The sequence below is a fragment of the Schistocerca gregaria genome, chromosome 3, assembly GCF_023897955.1.
Source record: "Schistocerca gregaria isolate iqSchGreg1 chromosome 3, iqSchGreg1.2, whole genome shotgun sequence".
Classification (NCBI taxonomy): Eukaryota; Metazoa; Arthropoda; class Insecta; order Orthoptera; family Acrididae; genus Schistocerca; species Schistocerca gregaria.
The window spans coordinates 197756412-197771320 of NC_064922.1; the positions used below are offsets into that span (position 1 = coordinate 197756412).

At 39.6% G+C, this 14909-nt stretch overlaps 1 pseudogene; it reads left to right on the forward strand.

The window, feature by feature from the left end:
* The window catches only part of LOC126355308 (F-BAR domain only protein 2-like), a 33493-nt pseudogene extending 25918 nt beyond the window's left edge, over nt 1-7575 (forward strand).
* The last annotated feature ends 7334 nt before the right edge of the window (nt 7576-14909 follow it).

The following is a 14909-nucleotide window of genomic DNA, read 5'->3' on the forward strand; positions in this document are numbered from 1 at the left end:
TTGCACATTGGCTTGTACTTTCCCCTTTTTCTCACAACTTTATTAGTTGATATCCCACCATATTAGATGGTTATGATTATGTTGCTAATTCACATTTGATGCAGCAGATGTCTTATCTGCTTAAGAAATCCTCACTTAAGTGTAGCTTTCTTTGCTTGGATCTGTGCCATATTTACAGAAATGAGTATACAGTTAGAACAAATAAGTGGAATGATATACAGTAAAATAAAATAACATATTTCATGGCAGGATTGTCATAACTTATCTTCACAAATATATTTGTTTATTCACCTTTGAACATTGCAGATGTTATTGGTGCAAATATTTACCTATACAGCTAAAAGAAGGAATACGTAAAATTTCACATTTTTATCAATGATATTGTGTTACATATAGTGTCAATATTACATGTGCAGGAATCTGTTGACAAACCATTTGATATAGATTATTTTTATTTTATAGCATTCTCTAGTGTTACAACTTAGTGTGACAAAACCTTATGCCAGTTGAATGTGATTCCTCATTCTCTTTTACTGAGTAATATTGTTTTTTTCTTCTAAGACAATTTTAAATGTACTGCAGGAAACAGAACGGTCTGTCTTTGGAAGTTTGTTGAAAAGTCAGTGGCCAATATATTAGTGAATGTCATGAATCTTAGCTAGCTTACTGTTGAATAAATGAACAGAATGTCCAGTTCTTGTGTTGTGCTCATATATTTAAATCTAGCAGCCTGAAAGAGTTAAATTTTCTTTAACATTGGGAAGCAAATAGAGAGGCTAGGAACCATCATAATATTAAGCTCTTTATTCTCTTGGAGTAAGTGATGCTGTACATCAGATAGCCTTCTTTTAGATAAAAAAAATCTACTCACCAAGTGGTGGCATGAGAATACACATATAAAGGTATATATAAAGGATTTTACAAAGAAATTGAAGAAATATATGATGAGATAAAAGAAATTATTCAGATAGTGAAGGGAGACGAAAATTGAATAGTCATGGGTGACTGGAATTTGATAGTAGGAAAAGGAAGAGAAGGAAACATAGTAGGTGAATATGGATTGGGGGGTAAGAAATGAAAGAGGAAGCTGCCCGGTAGAATTTTGCACAGAGCATAACTTAATCATTGTTAAATTGGTTCAAAAATCATAAAAGAAGGTTGTATACATGGAAGAAGCCTGGAGGTACTGACAGGTTTCAGACAGATTATATAATGGTAAGACAGAGATTTAGGAACCAGGTTTTAAATTGTAAGACATTTCCAGGGGCAGATGTGGACTCTGACCACAATCTAATGGTTATGAACTGTAGATTAAAACTGAAGAAACTACAAAAAGGTGGGAATTTAAGGAGTGGGACCTGGATAAACTGACTAAACCAGAGGTTGTACAGAGTTTCAGGGAGAGCATAAGGGAACAATTGACAAGAATGGGGAAAAGAAATACAGTAGAAGAAGAATGAGTAGCTTTGAGGGATGAAGTAGTGAAGGCAGCAGAGGATCAAGTAGGTAAAAAGACGAGGGTTAGTAGAAATCCTTGGGTACCAGAAGAAATATTGAATTTAATTGACAAAAAGAGAAAATATAAAATACAGACGTCTCAAAAATGAGATCGACAGGAAGTGCAAAATGGCTACTCAGGGATGGCTAGAGGACAAAGGTAAGGATGTAGAGGCCTATCTCGCTAGGAGTACAATAGATACTGCCTACAGGAAAATTAAGTAGACCTTTGGAGAAAAGAGAACCAGCCGGCCGCAGTGGTCTAGCGGGTGAGGCGCTCAGTCCGGAACCGCGGGACTGCTACGGTCGCAGGTTCGAATCCTGCCTCGGGCATGGATGTGTGTGATGTTCTTAGGTTAGTTAAGTTTAATTAGTTCTAAGTTCTAGGGGACTGATGACCACAGATGTTAAGTCCCATAGTGCTCAGAGCCATTTGAACCATTTGAAAAGAGAACCACTAGTATGAATGTCAAGAGCTCAGATGGAAACACAGTTCTAAGCAAAGAAGGGTAAGCAGAAAGGTGGAAGGAATATATAGAAGGTCTATACAAGGGCGACGTACTTGAGGGCAATATTATGGCAATGGAAGAGGATGTAGATGAAGATGAAATGAGACATATGATACTGTGTGAAGAGTTTGACAGAGCACTGAAAGTCCTAAGTCGAAACAAGGCTTGGGAGAGCTTGTCCTGACAAAACTCTACCATCTGGTGAGCAAACTGTATGAGACAGGCAAAATACCACCAGACTTGAAGAAGAATATAATAATTCCAATTCCAAAGAAAGCGGGTGCTGACAGATGTGAAAATTACAAATGTCTGCTTGTGACTGTGTATGTGCGGATGGATATGTGTGTATACTTGTCCTTTTTTCCCCCTAAGGTAAGTCTTTCCACTCCCGGGATTGGAATGACTCCTTACCCTCTCCCTTAAAACCCACATCCTATAGTCTTTCCCTCTCCTTCCCTCTTTCCTGATAAAACAACCGTTGGTTGCAAAAGCCTGAATTTTGTTTGTATGTTTGTGTATCTATCAACCTGCCATCACTTTGGTTTGGTAAGTCACATCATCTTTGTTTTTATATAAAGAAACTTCCACATGGAAAAAATATATACAAACAAAGATTCCAAGACTTACCAAGCGGGAAAGTGCCGGTAGACAGGCACAATAAAATAACACACAAACACACACACACACAAAATTTCTAGCTTTCGTAACCGGCGGCTGCTTCGTCAGGAAAGAGGGAATGAAAAGGAAAGATGAAAGGATGTGGGTTTTAAGGGAGAGGGTAAGGAGTCATTCCAATCTTGGGAGCGGAAAGACTTACCTTAAGGGGAAATAAGGATAGGTATATACTCGCGCGCACACACACACACATACATATCCATCCATACATACACAGACACAAGCAGACATGTGGTGTTCCATTGCCCATCCAACCTCCACAACATCCTAGTCCATCACTATGCAACTACCCATCCGAACCCCCTTGCCATAAGAATCACATCCCCGTGGAAGACCAAAGTGAAAGACCTGTCCAATCCAACCAGCCAGCACTTCCCATTCCAGTCATGTCACAAGTTCAAAGGGCAGAACACTTGTAAAAGCAGCCATGTCATGTACCAGCTCTCCTGCAACTATTGCTCAGCTTTTTGTATTGGTATGACTGTGTACCAGCTGTCCATCAGGAAGAACAACCACCACAAAATTGTGCCCAACAGCAAAGTAGACCACCCTGTGGCTCAACATGAAGCTGAACAGGACATGATTGATATCAATGGGTGCTTCACTGCCAAAGCCATCTAGGCCCTCCCCTCCTCCATCAGCTTTTCTTAATTGCACAGATGGTAAGTAGCCTTGTACACATTCTCCGGTCCTGAAATCATCCTGACCTCAGCCTATGGAAATATTGTCCCCACATCCTCCTCCCAGCAGTTTCCATCCCCACTGTCCTGTTACATCCTCCTCATCTCCCATCCTCTTTGTGTGCCACTCTCTGCCAATGCACCCACCCATCTTTTCCCACTCCTCTCCTTTATTGTTCCCATTTCCCCCCTCCGCAACTCCCTGCACCTCAGTTTCGTCACCCATGCCTGTAGGCAGTCTAAATTATGCACGCTCAGCCAGACAGTGCTCTTCTCTCTCCTCCTCCCCCTTTACCCTGCTATCCCTTCCCCTTTCTCTTCTCCACCACCACTACATTGCTGCTTTCATTCTTCATGACAGTGGCATTCTGGTCCAAGCTGCCAGAGATGGCAGTTAAGTGTGCTTGAGGTGTTCTTGCTTGTATGAATGAATTTGTGTATATTTCTTTGTCTGATGAAGGATGTGGCCAAAAGCTAATGTGTAAGTGTCTTTACATATAAGTGCATTTCAGTTGTGCCTGTCTGCAATTTATAGTGTCAACTTTACAGTAAGTATTCAAAGACTGATAAATTTTATGAATCTGTATGACGGCAGTCACAGAATGATCAAAATATTAATCTGGAAATTGGATAGTAGTGTTATAAAAATATAATTGTGTAACTACTAGAAAACTGCTACCAACTTCACAAAGGTAGCACTGTCTATAACCAGATGACTTATTTTGTGTAATAGTACTTTTATTTACAGGACACTGTGATTAAAATTCTGAAAACAGCCTTTTGACTTGAATGGTTGAGAAGCAAATGCCAGAAAGTTCTTAGGAGGCATGAATGTTATTTTTTTCCTATTTAAATAGTGTTTGAAGTGATACCAGTGCTGTCTGCTCTGCTTGACTGCAGTGCCAGTTTGGGGCTAGTTTTGCCCATTTACCAGCCACTCAACTGCAGTACTAGGAAAGTGCAGAACTTGGTAGTAGGAACCCCATTTATTAATACAACATTGCATACCCTCTCTTTTGGATGTATGCATTTGTTTGGTTGAGAAGAACATCACAAGGCATTGTATCCTCTCCTGAGGCAAATTGACCTACAACTGTTGTAACTGGTACTTGCTGTCCTGGATACAGACACTGGTATTGTGTTGGCATGTAAGGTGATCACACACATGCTCTGTTGATGACAGATTTTGGGATCTTGCTGGCCACAAGAATGTGGCATGTGCTTACAAGCACTGTCCTGTTGAAATATGGTGCCATAATATTGTCTCGTGAAAGGTAACGCATGATTTCTGTGGCATACCACTGGGCCATCCACGTTCTCTCAATCACTACCAGTTACACCATTTGCTCAAGTTTGGTAAGTTACACACTCTTCAGCAGAGAAACTGTCAAATTTGGGCATGCAGATGGTACAGAAAGTTACTCAAATTGTGAAGGAAGTTAGCAGAAAAAAAAACATAAATTGATTAAAGAGGATGAAGGAAGCATGTTGGAAGTGGTCCAAGCTATCTAGTCACCAGCCCCAGTATTGCAGAAGGTTGAAGATAAATACACACAAAGGGGTTTGCAATACAAAAAGTTCAAAAAAAGAAAAGAAAATGCATCATCTAAGGATCTGGAAAAATAAGAAATAAAATTCAAGAATGTGCAGGAAGAGTTTAAAGCACTGGTAGACAAATACTAGATGATTAAGAAACAATTTGAAAGGAAAATGAAATTGGCTTTCTCGATTTATCAAAAAATTGAGGAGGCTAATCTGAAACAGATGAACGAATTTCTCAGCACTTATGCTGATGATCTCCAGCACAACCATGAACTCATTAGACACAAACATATTGACTTCAAACGTCAGTGTTTGGAAATGACTACTGAAAAACTACTTGAACAGTTCATTTTGATGAAATACACTGGCTTAGGAAGACCATGTATAATTTAATTTGAGGAATTTAGGATATCAGGGCTTTCATCTATTATTAGACAGGCGCAAGATTCCTCAAAAATACAATGAATGGTTAAAAGTCTTAAAGAAAGAAGGGTTTTTAAGAATCATGTGTGAGAAGCAAAAGGAAGAGAAAGCAAAAAAGAAAAAAATGGGCACAGATAGTACTAGCAGCAAAGAAGAAAAGTCAGATTTAAAGAATGGAAGTTTTGATGCTTCCAGTAAAGACAAAGATGACAATAGGAAGTCAGAGGCACCAACTCCTAAAGTGGATGAGGAGGGCTACTGTGTCAACCTAAACTTTGTCCTTGGGAATTTGATAAAGGGAGCTATTACTGAAGCTCAGACACTAATGCATATGATGAAAGGAACACAAAATTTGTGTGACAATCATACCATTAAGCAAAAGGTCTGCTCCAATGAGTGTCAGTGTTAATGAGTTCTGTGCAGTGGAGGAAAACATGTTGCTTTCACCAATTGCTACAGTTACAACAAAAAGAGATTTGGATGCTGACTTTGAGTCTCATATCAAATGCTCACAGTCTGTCTCTTTAACAACTAGTTGAGAAACCAAGTAGTGATCTTTTGGGATTCTATCTCTTCCAAAGTCTAAGTGCATCTAGTGCCTCAAACACAACAGGAAATCATCCATATACACTGCTACAGTGCCTGACTCAGCCTACAGTTACCAGCCCATCTTCATAAACAACATCACATTATGCAGATCTCTTGCAACATCGCCAACCCACAATGGAGCACCACTATGTGGCTCATTGGTCCAGCTCCACAGGCTCACTAGCCAAACTGATGTTGGTGAAATGCAACAGCTAGCATTACCACCAATGCAGTCATTGAAAACAACCACACCCACATAGGGCATCGCTGCAGTTCCAAGTTCATCATCATGATGAGGGGAGGGCCCATCTACACATGGGAGAATGAGTTCAGCTCCAATTTTTTGTGGGAATAGTATTAGAAGCTTGGAGTTCTGCATAGCTGATGTTACAGCATGTTTATCATCAGGACCACCACCTCTTACTATGAAACAAAATACCACATAAAGTTTTCCAGGGACACAGTGCCCTCATTCCCTGCTGGAATTATTACTGTACTTTCTTACCGTCTAAGTCATGCACAGTTTCCATCTAGAATTTGTAACACACTTATGCTTATGGGAATGCTAGCCAATAAACAGCTCATCACAATTGACTCTACCCAATCAATACATGACAGTACTGATGTGTTTTTGGGATCTCTTGCAACATCGCTGACCCCCAATGCAGCACCACTATGTGGATCACTGGTCCATGTCCACAGGCACACCAGCCAAACTTCATCTGACCTGCAGGTAGCAGGCTGGTTCCGAGGGCACATGTAAGAGCAGTGCAGGCTGCGACATCTATGGGCCTTTTGCTGCATCCAACATGCCATCTTCCTCAGCCAGTCTGAGTCAGCCAATCTGAGCACACATTGATAGACCAATAGCTGTCTAGTAGTCATTTGCCACACAGGTAGAAAAATTGCCCTCACAGCGAGCAGCAGGCAGTTCCATTTCTGACAACAGAACTAGAAGAAGATTGCCAGCACCACACTGCCACCCAGACTTGACATCGCCCTTGCCACCCAAGACCATCACGTTTTTTTATTTTTTTTTTTTAAGTGGTAATGGATTGCAGAAACTTACATTTGTGGACATAAACGGAGTGTGTCAATAAACTGATTTTTGAGTCCAATCAACTGACTGACAGCAAAAGTGCGCCAAGTCAGGACACTCCAAGTCCTGTATTTGATTTCAACATGAACACATTAACAGCTCTACTTAGAAGGCAATCATGTCATAACCCATCAGCATTCTACTTTAATGTAGATATTTTACAGTACAAGATAAAGCTAAAAAGTGTAGCAGGATCTTGACCTTTCCAACTGGCAGCTTATCGGAGATGTGAATCCAGCCATACTGACCTCATAATTGACTATAAATATAATAGTCATGGAATGTCTTTAGTATTTCTTCTGCCTAATCTCACAGTAGCTGTCCCAGTTGATGGTGGTGGCAAAACTATGGAATCTAAGCCAAATAACCATGATTTGTGGAATTTCATGGAACTCTCCCAACACAGTAAAAATCATGGTGCTGGTTCCCAGAGCGTGTGTTCAGAAATAAGTAATGAGCCAAGAAATCAAAGCTCTATAGCAGCACATTTAACTGTGAAGGCACTTCATTGTTGGGCTTGGAATTTAAGCTGGCTGGTTTTATGGCTACAGACAGTCTCTAGTGAAATGAAGACGAAATGAAGAGTTGTCTCAGGCAGTTATATGTATGATGGTGTCCCAGACCCAAGGAATAGGTACGCAACTCCATCAGAATCAGAATGCTATCAACTGTGCTGTTTCTCAGAAACTCGTAAGTTCCATGCTTGTTTAGTTCCATTTACTGTGTTTGTGTGTGAGTATGAAGTGTATATGAGAAAGCACTGTGAGTGAAATGAAAATTTGCAGTTGTGTGTTTCAAAAAGTTAATGTGCTAAATTTGCTGTTTGTAATGATCTAAGTCATACTCAACATTTATCATTAATTTGAATTTTAAATTCATTGCAAAATTATGTGTGCAATAATGTTATTACTATGAAAGGCACTTCAGTTAAAACTTACCAACATACATCCATATAAAATAGACAATGATTCCTTGAGGATAACTAGGAGAGGGAGAATACTGCAGTATGCCTGGTGACTCCCCCATACCATAGTGGCAGGAGTAATGCCGCTGTGCCCCTTCAAAACAATGGACAAATGGAAGCTCATTCCAAGTTGCCACCATACAGTGACCATCCAATGTAGTGCAGAAACACAGTTCATCACTGAATGCATTGCAACACCGTTAATCAACAGTCCATGCTTCCCAGCCATGGCACTGTCCCAAATGCAGTCATTTGTTGTAGTACTAATGTGACCTAGGCATGCCATGGTAATTCCTTAGTCCAGCAGTTGCTAGGCTGTCACCATTAGTGTCGGGTGACACAGAGTGTTGCAGGGAGTCCATTACTTGTTCTTGGATGGTTGTCAGGCACAAATGTGAAAAGGTTACAGTGTAGTTGGTGCACAGTATGCTGATCTTCCCTTACGGTGTTCATACGGGGTCAACCAGAACCTTGACAATGAGTATGCATGGTGTCATGTTCCCAAGTAGGCCAACCTCTTGCCATTGTCACATCTGAATGCTCCACAAATCTAGATATTGCACGATTTGACCAGCCAGCAAATGAAACTCTTTCAGCTGCTGATAATGCTGTCTTACATGTGTGTATGAAATGTCCAGGTCCTTCACAGTTATCAATCAACATCTAATGCCATTCATGCCATATATATACCCTACCAGGCCTTTTATTGAAAACATAGTGTAACTGGACTGATAAAAAGTCTACCAAGAAGCAGCAGCAAGAAAACAAACATATACTAGACTGAATCATTCTTTCCCTCTCGTCCTGTGTGGTAAGTTTCTTCTGATCTGGGGTTCTGGGTGACTTTTCCATACTCTCCACCTTTCATAAACTTCACCATCTCTTTTTCTTTATCCCTCTTCAGCCCTTTTGCCAGGAGGAGGAGCCATGGGCTCCAAAAGCTTGCAAACTTCCTTAACCTTGGTATGTGTGTGTTCTGCTGCAACCAATTCAGTGAATAGATTTTTATTATCTATTCAGTTACATTGCATTTTCAAAAATTGAAAACTGATATTTTGTTGATGTATTTGGTCTACCTTGCCTGTTAACAGTACAAAACACAAACAATAGTAATGAATTCTGGTGGCCATTCTTCCTGTAACAAAGAATTGCAGCTTTGATAATTTACATACCAGCAGATGGTGTGTACATGTATGAAGTTACATTGACAACCATGTCTTCTGGGCACTTCAGTATTTTTATCAGGCACTGAAGTTTCCTGAACATATAAATCTTTCTACTTGTTTTAATTGCCCTTTATACTTTGGTAATAACAGTTGCTGCCTTTGCTTCTAGGTCACTAATGCCAATCCCAGTGTGGATATACTCAAAGAAGACATGTCTGTTTGTTGACATTGGATCCAATATATTTCCATTATGAGTGGGCTTATAAAGTACTTGTTCTGTATAGTTTTCAGAGAAGGTATTTAGTAAGGTTTCACCGGATACCTTGTCACAACCACCACTAACAAAATCATAATTGTCCCAATTGATTGCTGGATCATTAAAATATCCTCTGATAACTGTTTTATGATTGGGGAACTTACATAACATCAAACTGACTTTATTTATTTTGAAATTTAATCATTGACTGTGAATTCCTTGATATCAGCTGTATTAGGTATAGACCCACTACCTAATAATAGCATATGAAAATTTGTTCTGGGCTGGGACTCAAAACTGGATTTAGAGCTTTATCACAAGCAGTCACCATAACCACTTTGGCTATGCATGTGCACCTCCTGGACTGACCCAGACTTCCATGTGTCAAACTGTATACATCCTTGTATCACAGTCTGCTATATTCATCACCTAATGCTCACATCATTACTTGGATTCCCACAGGAATTTGCAGTCAACAAAGGAATCTCCAAGTGTTTTGTACAGCTGTGGATCATCAGCAGTGGCTGTTCTCTTAGACATTCATGGAAGTATTACAAGCCTAGGTGGGCATATGACAATAGCAATGTTGGTCTTCATTCCTTGTTATCTCATTCTCTCCACTGTGAGAATTCACAGACAATGAATAAATTTTGCAATACTTGCACAGATGTGGACTGCCAATAGCGTCTGTTCTTTCAGACATGAATGTAAGTTTATTTATTCATTTGCACAGATGTGGACTGCCAATAGCGTCTGTTCTTTCAGACATGAATGTAAGTTTATTTATTCATTTACCTGAGTCCAAAGTACACTAAATCTAATATTAATTGAAGAGAATTTCACACTTTATGAGTCCAGTGTTCAGCAGGCAGAATGGTACATCATTTCCTGCAGACAAGAGTTTCATGTTACAGGTTCACTCAGATTACTGCAAGCCAACAAGTGCTCAGAGTGCTGCCTTGCCCCGCATTCACAAAATTCATCACTCATACCACACTCCTTCAAATTAGCCCTGTGCCTTGCCACCACTTATTTTCACCCTTTTGACAGTCTTCCAGCAGATAGAAGTATTGCATACAGCCTGATAGCTTCTCTTTTCCTGTCTGTAATTCTCCAGCTCAGTTCTGTAGGTTTCTGTTGAACTTGGAATTGTTGCTGTTGTAAGTAGGAAGCTTTCTTTAGATTTCAGCTGTGATGTACAGTGGTGAGTTCCAAATGATGGATGCCTTGGATCTGCTTCCTGCTTCTTCTTTTCATTCTCTGCCTCTTATATCTGAAGGTGCTACTCTCATGAGTGGAAAGATCTTATTATCTGGGGTTGGTAATGGGCACCCTGTGACTATGTGGCCTGTCTCTTCAAGAGCCATATCAATTTGGTTAGCATGAGTAGAGTTCCTCCAGACTGGTGTGGCATACTCTGCAACAGAGAAACACTGAGCAAGTGAAGATTTGCAGAAGATGCTGGGCTGCACTCCCCATGTAGTGTTTATCAGTCTGTGGATAAGTTTGTTCCTGGCACATACCTTCTGCCTGGCGTCTATACACTGTTGTTTTTAGGTTAAGGCATGATCCAGCTTTAACCCCAGGTACTGACAGTTACACAATGGGTTAGAGTGTGTTTCTTCTAGGTAATGTTCAACTTTCTGCTTGCCTCCTTATTGTTTAGGTGGAACACACACATCTGAGTTACAAGTGGTTGTCATCATAATAAATGGCAAGTTCTTTGAGAGCTAATGTTGCATGAATTCCGCTTTGCATTGAACACAAAGAGTAAAGGGAAGCTGAGTTGGGATACTATCATACAGGAACAACATACAGGGGCAAGTGAAAGCAGGACATGTACCACATAAAAAGAGAATGGAAGTAGGACAGGGGTACAGCACAAAAAATTAAAAATTGAGTGAAAATATGATGAAACCACCATAGCAAGAAGAAATACAAGTTTATGGGCGAGGGAAATTTGCCTCAAATCAGAAAAGCCTGAAGCACATAGCTTAGAGGAAGAGAAGTCCAGAGAAAGTAAAGCAGATTAGAGAAGCAGTTGAAGAGAGTAGAACATGGCAGAGTACATACAGAGCATATAAGAGCTAATAGAAGCTTATAACAACACATCAAGGGGACTACCAACAATTAAGAATTCTTTATGTCATTTTATATTTGCATCTGTAATCTACAAACTGCTTTAAAGAGTGTAGTCAAAGATATCATTGGTACCACTACCACTTTCCCCCATTTTTGATCCATTCATGAATAATGCATAGGATGAGAAGTCTGTTGATAAATTTTTATATGTGCTCCTATTGATCTGATTTTTTTGTTGTCATTTTGCAAGTCACATGTCTGAAATTTGATATGAAAGCAGATTATCGATTTTTTATTAAAGAGCTTGCTCTCCTTTTAGCAGTAGATACTGTAGGTCACTGGAACAATGGAGCTTGCCAAGTGATTCAGGTCATTCCTATTTTCAAAAATGTTGTCAAACTGATGCACACAATTATAGACCAATATTACTGACATCACTCTTTTGTACACTTATGGAACATGTTCTATCCTCACAAATTATTAGAGAATGAAGAATGAAAAATCTCATCTATAAAAACCAACATGGATGCCATACACTGCGGCGACAAAAGACATTGGATATGATATGCACACATACAGATGGAAGTAGTACCATGTGCACAAGGCATAAAAGGGCAGTGCATTGGCAGAGCTGTCATCTGTACCCATGTGATTCAAGTGAAAAGGTTTCCTACATGATTGTGGCCACATGAAGGGATTTAACACGCTTTGAATGCAGAATGAGAGTTGGAGCTACACACACATTGAATGTTCCACTTCAGAAATAATTAGGGAATTCTATACTCTGAGATTCACAGTATGTAGAGTGTGCTGAAAATACCCAATTCCAGGCATTACCTCTCATCATGGACAATGCAGTGGTAGACAGCCTTCACTTAATGACCAAGGCAGTGGTGTTTGTGTACAGTTGTCAGTGTTAACAGAGAAGCAACACTGTGTGAAATAACCAGAGAAATCAATGTGGGACATATGATGAATGTATCCATTGGGTCAGTGCAACAAAATCTGCCATTGATAGGCTATGGCAGCTGACAACTGACATGACTGCTTTGCTAACAGCTGGACATAATGTGCAGTGCCCCTTCTGGACTCCTGACCTTATTATTTGGACTCTAGATGATTGAAAAACTGTGCCCTGGTCAGGTGAGTCCCAATTTCAGTTGGTAAGAACTGATGGTAGGCTTTGAGTGTGGTGCAGACCCCATGAAGCCATTGGTCCAAGTTCTCAACATGGCACTCTGCAAGAAGGTGGTGGCTCTATAATGGTGTGGGCTGTATTTACGTGGAATGAACTGAGCCCTCTGGTCGAACTGAACTGGTCATTGACTGGAATTGTTTATATGTGGCTACCTGGAGACCATTTGCAGCCATTCATGGACTTCTTGCTCCCAAGCGACAATGGAACTTTTATGGATGACAATGCATCATGCCATCGGGCCACAATTGTTTGCAGTTGATTTGAAGAACATTCTGGACAACTCAAACAAATGATTTAGCCACTCAGATCACCCAACATGAATCCTGTTTATGGACATAACCAAGAGATCAATTCATGCACAAAATCCTGCACCAGCAACACTTTTGCAAGTATGGATGGCTGTAGAGTCATCATGCACAAATATTTTATGTGATATTAGGAGGTATCCCTTGACTTTTGTCACCTCAGTGTAAGCAGAGGTCTTGTAAAATACAGATCCTCTGTTCGTCCATGAGATACAGAACATCACAGACAAAAGGCACCCAAATTGATGCCTTGTTACTTGATTTCCAGAAGACATTCATTACAGTTCTGCTCTACAGCCTTAGTGAGTATTGGAACTGGATTGTGACAGTATTCAGGACTTTCTGAGAGAAAGAACTCACAACATTACTCTTAAAGGATAAAATTTGAAGATTTAAATGTAATTTCTGGTGTGCTCCATGAAAGCATTATATCCATTGCTGTTTGTAGTATAATAAATTCATAAGTTGTTTGAGGCTTCTTGCGTATGATGATGATGTCTGTAGGGTGGTTGCAATGCCTGGAGACTGTAGCAAAGTGCAGGAAATGCAAGATTGATGATTGTTGCCAGACTGATAGTTGATCTTGACAGTAATAAATGTAATACAATACACCTAACTAGATAAGGAGATCCATTACTGTTCAATTACACTGCTGATGAAAATACAGCCAAAATATCTAGTAGTAACTGTCCAGAGAAACCTACATTGGAATGTGGCCACATAAAACAAATTGTAGAGAAAGCACACATTCATGTTTTCATAGTTATTTGGTGGCACCTGAAGGCAAGGCTTTCAGCTTTGAAACCAGTATTGGAATAAATTAATAAAATTACAAGCAACTGAAGTGGATTTTTATTCTATAAATATGTTCCTCAGATGCAATGTTCACATGATCGAATATTTTGCACAGGAAATGTGACTAGTTGATGCTGGGTCACATAAAAACTATTCATCAGGCTGAAAGGGGGATCTGTATAAAATTCAATGAGAGAGGGCCAGCACACACTGATGATTATCATTGTGAAATCGTTGACAATGGAATGCTTATGAGATTCCACAGAAAATAACTGCAGTGTTATAATGGACTCAGTAAACTAATTCTCCACTATATAGGAAAAATACTAGCAATAATGGTGCTGTGCACTCTTTTCACTAAGATCTGAATCAGCAGCACAAAATGCATACTTTTTTTTGTTAAGTAGTCATAATTTAAACAGTACTGAGAAGACAAAATAAATGAATAAAAAAAGAGTAACCACCTTATTCACTGGAAAACTATTTAAAAGATTATTTAAAAAGTCTGACTGCTGTGTTTTGAGAGAGAAGCTTTAATGTTACAGTAGACTGTAAACAATGTTCACTTTCTCTTGAGGTGTTTTTATAAGATTCTTGATAATTTTGTTATTTGTCCAATAGTCTCATGCAAGAGTAAGATCATGCTGCAGCTGGTTTCACATTCAAATATCACATTTGACTACTGCTTATTTATGAGAACTTAATGTTATTTTTCATGTTAGAAGAAAAAACATTTACCAACACATTTCAGAATTTGAATGTAGCAGTATACTGACCTGTCAAGACTACAGTTTATTGTTCCATGATTTTGTTATTCACATTGGTTGAGATCCCACAAGAGTGATGCAAATGTGAAATTACTGTATCAAGGAAAACCATACTCAGCTCCATTCAAGATATCAAGTGCCCTGTATGACAAGTGTCCCTCATGAAAGACAGGCTGTTTGTTCATCTGTGCACAGTTGAATAGCCACATCATAAACATCAAGTTGTAGAATTGGCTTGTATGGAGCAAGACAGGTATCTACATGAACAGTGAGGTACCACCATGAACTGTCAGTACAGTAACCACTGTTTTGGCTCCTGTTGACAAAGCAGTAGACAAAGGCACACTATTAATGATATGTTCT